The following is a 6,063-nucleotide window of genomic DNA, read 5'->3' as shown; positions in this document are numbered from 1 at the left end:
CTGAGCCAACCTATAGATGACAACCGCCATCTTGAAATTCAAAGGGCTGGATTGTGGATACCGAACGCGTTTTAGGGGCCGCCATCTTATTTTAGGGCGCGGCATCTTCAGAAAACATCCCGGCGGAGCCATTTTAATCTGCAAAGAAGCTTCATTTCCAATGGACTATCTGGCATCACGTGCCTACATTGATTAAATGCTCGATGAATGGCTTGTAAAAGTAGGCCGATTTTCTCAGAGAGAGAGAGAGAGAGAGAGAGAAGAAAAAAGTTTATATCCACTTTAATATATATCCTTTAATTTATATCCACAGTAGGTTAAAAATGCAAACTTTGGCCTTTTGTCACAATTTCATCAGAAAAATGATTAAAAATCTAAAAGGAGAAGGAAAGAAGGAAAAACATGCTTCTGGGGTTTGGAAATACAGATAGTCCTCAATTTACGGCTGCAACAGTGAGCCAAAATTTATGTTATTAAGTGAGAAGTTTGTTAAGCGCATTTTTCTCGCCACATTTGTGAAGTGAATCACTGCAGTTCTTAGATTAGTAACACGAGTATTAAGTGAACCTGGTTTCCCCATTCACTTTGCTTGTCAGAAGGTCCAGAAGGGGACCACATGACTCCAGGACTCTACAACCGTCATAAATGTGAATCAGTTGTCAAGCTCCTGAATGTACATCATGTGACTGGGGAATCTATCAGTCATAAATGTGAAAAATGGTCATAAGTCACTTGTCAGTGCCATGGTAACTTCGAACGATCACTACAGTTATAAGTTAAGTACTACCTGTATCAGAAAAAAAATGATACTGTGTCTGAAAATCCAGCAGTTCTAGTAATATAATATCATAACAAACGTGAAAATCACGTTTATCTAAATGGGCTCAAGTTTTTTTTTAAAAAATCAGTATAAAGAATGATTAAACTTGGGAACGAAATATCGTACTATTGTAGTTGATCCTTGGCTTCATAGCCAAAAATGTATTGTCCGATACCTCAATTTCCATCTTGTTTAGTTCATTAAGAAATTGAATGTCTGGAAGAAGGATCAGAGTTTTGTTTTCCTAAAGCAAGATTTTAGCAAAATTATGTAATTCAAGTTTGGGGGTGATTTTAAAATGGGCCAGTTGCGCTCTCTCAGCCCAACTCACCTCACAGGGTTCTTGTTATGGGGAAAATAGGAGGAGAAATGTGTGTTGGATAAGGGAAAGGAAGAGAAGGAACTGAATTATACATATCTGGTGGACCCCAGCCAACATGAAGTAGTAGTGTGATGGAGCAAAGACTTCAGGTGTATTATAAAAAAGTATTGGATTCCCAGAATTAATCATTCCTTTGCAAAGTGTGCTGGTTACAGCACCCTTAGAGTACTGAACACCATCTCTTAAAGAAGATTTGGAGAAACGAGTGGATTCATATGAGAGCTGCCAAAATGATTTTAGGCTCTGGTAATCCAATTTTATAAGCAGCTATTAAAGGCCCTGAATATGTTTAGCTTGCCCAAGAGAAACCTAAGGGAAAATATTTAAAATATCTTTATTTATCTTTAAAATATCTAAAGGCGATCATATGCAAGAGAGAGGCAAGGTTTTTCTATGTTGAAATGGAAAGTAGGACAAGGAGCAACCTGCTGAAATTAAAAGAAAGGAGACTCAGCCTGAATATTAGAAGAAATTTCCTGATTAAACAATGGAACAATCTACTTCAGCAGTCCCCAACCTTTTTCACAGCAGGGATCAGTTTCTGAAAAAGGCAATTTTTTCACAGATGGCGGGAGGGGGAAGCAGAGGGGGATTGTTTCACATGCTACCTACACCCTGTGTATACACCGATGCAATTTTACTCACTTCTGCAGTCTGGTTCCTAACAGTACCGATCTGGCACTTGGAGGTTGGGGGACTCCTGATCTACTGAGCACAGAACAGGGATCAACTCCCTTGTGGGAGTTGTATTTTTAAATACAACTGGATAGCATTTGTGAAGGATGACCAAGAATTCTGCATAGAGTAGAAAATTGAATTACATGACCTATAACAGTGATGGCTAACATTTTTAGCACTGAGTGCCCAAAGCGCGCATGCACTTCGCCAAAATTCAATGTCCCCTGCTCTCATGTATGTGCATGTTCCCATGGCCCTATGCATGCATGCATGTACCTGTGCATGCGCGCAACCCTTCGCATGTGCATGCATCTCCCGTTCATGATCCCTTCCCCCCCCCCATGCATGTGTGGCAGAGACCTGAAGAATGGCTGGCCGGCGGGAGGTACGCATGCATGTGTGGTGAAGCTGAGCTGGACGACAGCTTGTATGCCCAGAGAGGGCTTTGTGTGCCACCTCTGTCACACATGCCATAGGTTCGCCATCACGGACCTATAAAGTTCAACCCAACTCATATATTCTAGGATTGTTGCACTATGTCATATGAGAATCTTTGTAAGCCTTTCCTTTGTGCTATTTTTTCCAACATGAATTACTCCCCCAAGATGTTCATTTTCGGTGAGGGTGGAAGGAAGTGACACTCTTTTGATGAAGAAATCTTTTAAAGAAAGGAATGGTGACTTTTGGCAGCCATCGAAAAAACTTCCTGGATTTCAGGGACTGGATCGTACTACAACTTTTTAACTGGTTTCTTGCTGAATCAACAATTAGAAATGTACAGCTTGCTCTTGCTTTGGCTAGCAGAACTAGTGTTAAATGAATTCAACAGCAATTTATTCCTTTTTCCCATGGGCTGCATGCAAGAAGCAGTATTGGGTATGAAGAATAATTAATCCTGTCATTCTGGAAAGAAATAATTTGGTAAAGCAGCAGCTTCTTCTGGATAGATCTTTTAATATTCATTGGGCATACTTCATTATGATAATTTGACAAGGCAATGGAGATATATAACATAAAATCCTCCAGCCAGCACCAGGGAGATACAAAGCCTGTCCTCATTACTGATATATTTGCACAGCAATGGCTGGAGATTACTATAGGATGTAATAAATCATTAGTACGGAAATGACAAACATTGTTAGTCCACATTTTTGCCCTTATGCAGAGATAATCCAAGCACAACAGCCCAAACATCACCTCTATATCCGTGATGGTGAACCTACGGCATGCGTGCCACAGGTGGCACGCAGAGCCCTCTCTGTGTGCACACGAACCGTCGCCAGCTGCTCTTCTGGTTTCCAGTCCTTACATCTACGCAGGCCACTGGAGCGCCTGAGAATGTCCCCCAAAACAGTCTGAAACGGCCCAAAAATGGCCTGAAAATGTCCCCCAAAACAGCCCCCAAACACTCCCCAAAACAGCCAAAAACAGGAATGCGTACGCCGGCCAGGTTTCTGGTGCTTCAGTGCGCATGAACACCAGCTGTCTGCATGCCAGAAACCTGAAGTCCAGCTGGCTGGCACATGGATGCGCACTGGCCAGCTGATCTTCTGGTTTCAGGCGCTCTGGCACCCACACATGCATGCATGTTCCGGTTTGGGTACTCGGTGCCGAAAAGGTTCGCCATCACTGCTCTATATACATAGTGTACTAGAGTATTATAGTTCTGAGATTCATGAATCTTCCTCCGACGTCTCTTGCCCCACACTTCTGAACAACTAAATGATTAAGATATGCAGATATTTTATATATCAGTGCATGTGGTTTCAATTAGAGGATTTGGGGTTTCACTGTTACAGTATAGTAATGGTGTGGATGTTACATATACACTGTAATGTGTGGTAGTATAAAAATGCAATACTATATAGAAAATAAGAAAATTCTTGCTTTCTTCAAAATTAATCCACTTCACCTGAATTTGCACATTCTTGTAATACTTGGGACACTTCTCCATTTGAGATTGGTGCTCAATCTGAAGGTCATCTTGAATTTACAATTCCAACTCAAAAGAGAAGTTGGCAGCTATAGCCAAGAGGTCTCCATATAGGTTCATCTTATGTACAGATGTCAAACTCGCCGTGTCACGTTGTCATCACGTGACATTTCGTGATGTTTTCCCCATTTGCGGAGCTCGGGTGGGTGTGACCTGTCTGTGATGCTTCCGGCATGTGGGCTGCCAGTTTGGAACTCCTGATCTAATGCATCAATTGTGGCTGTTCCTAGATTAGGAGGCATTCCAAACTCATGAATCACCAGACAACTCGGCAGCAAATGTGAGGAAGACCAGCGGGGTGCACCACACATACTGGGAGCCCGACTGGTCAACCAAAGTCCCTGAGTACGATGATGACTGGGATGACGCAGACAACACCATCCACCGCGTGTACCCAGAAAGGTGGCAGAACCCTAGGGATTCATATATTGTATTCATATCTCCTTTTCACCCAGCAAGCAATGTGCAGGTCGAGCGGATGGTGAGACTAACCAAGGAAACCCTCACCTGAATGGGCCCAGGGAATTGGCAGGAAAAAGTCAATCAGTTCCTCCTCGTTCAACACATTACCCCCATGCAACCACCAACAAGAGCCCAGCAGAGTTGCTGATGGGAAGAAGGCTGAGGTCGCGACTTGACCAATACCAACCAGATTACTTTCCTGAGACCCCTCTGGACTCTGCATGGCCCATGCGGGCATTCAACATACAGGACCAGGTATTCGCACACAACTATGCGGGGTACCCGACCTGGCTGGCGGGCCGAGTTCGTGGCTGTTACTGGCCCCAAGTCATACCGCATTGAGCTGGAGGACGGGCGAATCTGCAGGTGGCATATCGACCAACTCAGTCACCACCTGGGGGACACCGAGCTGAGGAACCAGGACGACTGGACCGCGACCGGAGGGCCAGAGCAACCCTTGCAGAACCTGAGGTCTCCACCCCGAGAAGCACACTCACCCACCAGCCAGGAAGCAGATGAGCGGGAACCAGGCCTACCCAATGGCCCAACAGGGGAACTACATGCCAACCTGAGCAGCGACCACTTATCTGGGATCGAGGGTATCCAGTGCGAAGCGACAGTCTCGGAAGCCAAAGGAATCAGGCCGGAACTCAACTCGTGGGCTGAGGAGCTCCAGAAGGTAAGGAACCCAGGCAGCCGGAGGAACAGCAGATTCGACTGCTGCAGCCGAAATCTCGGGGACAAGTGAACTGCGCAGGTCCAGTAGGAAGTCGGCGAACCCCGCCTACCTGGAGAACTATATCACATATGTAGGCAGGGGATTGGACACTGTTCATTCTAGGAGGGGAGGGGTGTTACGTATGGACATACATCAGAAATCTACATAAGTTTTCATGCTCGCCACGGATTGGCTAGAATCTACATGTTGTCATGTTCGCTGCGGATTGGCTGTCCCAACCGCGGGGAATTTGAATTGCTGTCATTGGCTGGCTAGTCTGCCTGGAGCTCCTTAAAGGGCAAGCTCCGGCAGCCCAGCCGGCAGAGCGCAGTCACATTTTGCTGGAAATAAAAAGTGCTGAAATCACTAGCGACTCTCGCCTGCTGCATTTGCGCCGATCTAATACCATATAAAAACAATAAAACTAATAAAATAAGTCATATAATAAATAAATATACTAAAATCACCCCCCCTCATCCTCCGCCCAGGTGACAGCACCTCACACAAGCCATTTAATAAGTTCCATCCCGCTCTGGGTTCCCCAGGCCTGTTGGCAGAACCAGGTCTTCAGCGCCTTCCAGAAGAGTGCTACACTGGGAGCCATTCTAATCTCTGTGGGGATGATGTTCCAGAGCGAGGTGTTCTTTTGTTGGTGTTCCCTGGTATTACAGATTTAATGTGGAAAATATTACTCCAAATTCCTGCAAATGTTTGGCAACCTCGTTTTTTGCCTCTATTTTCCTGTGGATGGTTTCTGAATTGCTCCCTTCATTTTCCTTGTGGCTTTCCGAGTCTCCACTAAACCCTATTTCAATGCAACAAGGACACATGACTGCAATAGGGTGTGGATGGATGACTTTTGGTTGCTACCTTTCCACTGGCAGGATTGTTCTAGCTGTTTGTAGTAAGTCAGCAAAGACCAGGCACAGAAAGGGGACAAACAGAGAGATGGGGGAACCTAGGTCAGCCAGAGGTCAGCACCAGACCTTGCTTTTGCTGAGTCAGATGCT

This window comes from Natrix helvetica (assembly GCF_964273705.1).
Source record: "Natrix helvetica genome assembly, chromosome: 1".
In the NCBI taxonomy this organism is placed as follows: Eukaryota; Metazoa; Chordata; class Lepidosauria; order Squamata; family Natricidae; genus Natrix; species Natrix helvetica.
Note: the sequence above shows the minus strand (reverse complement) of the source record.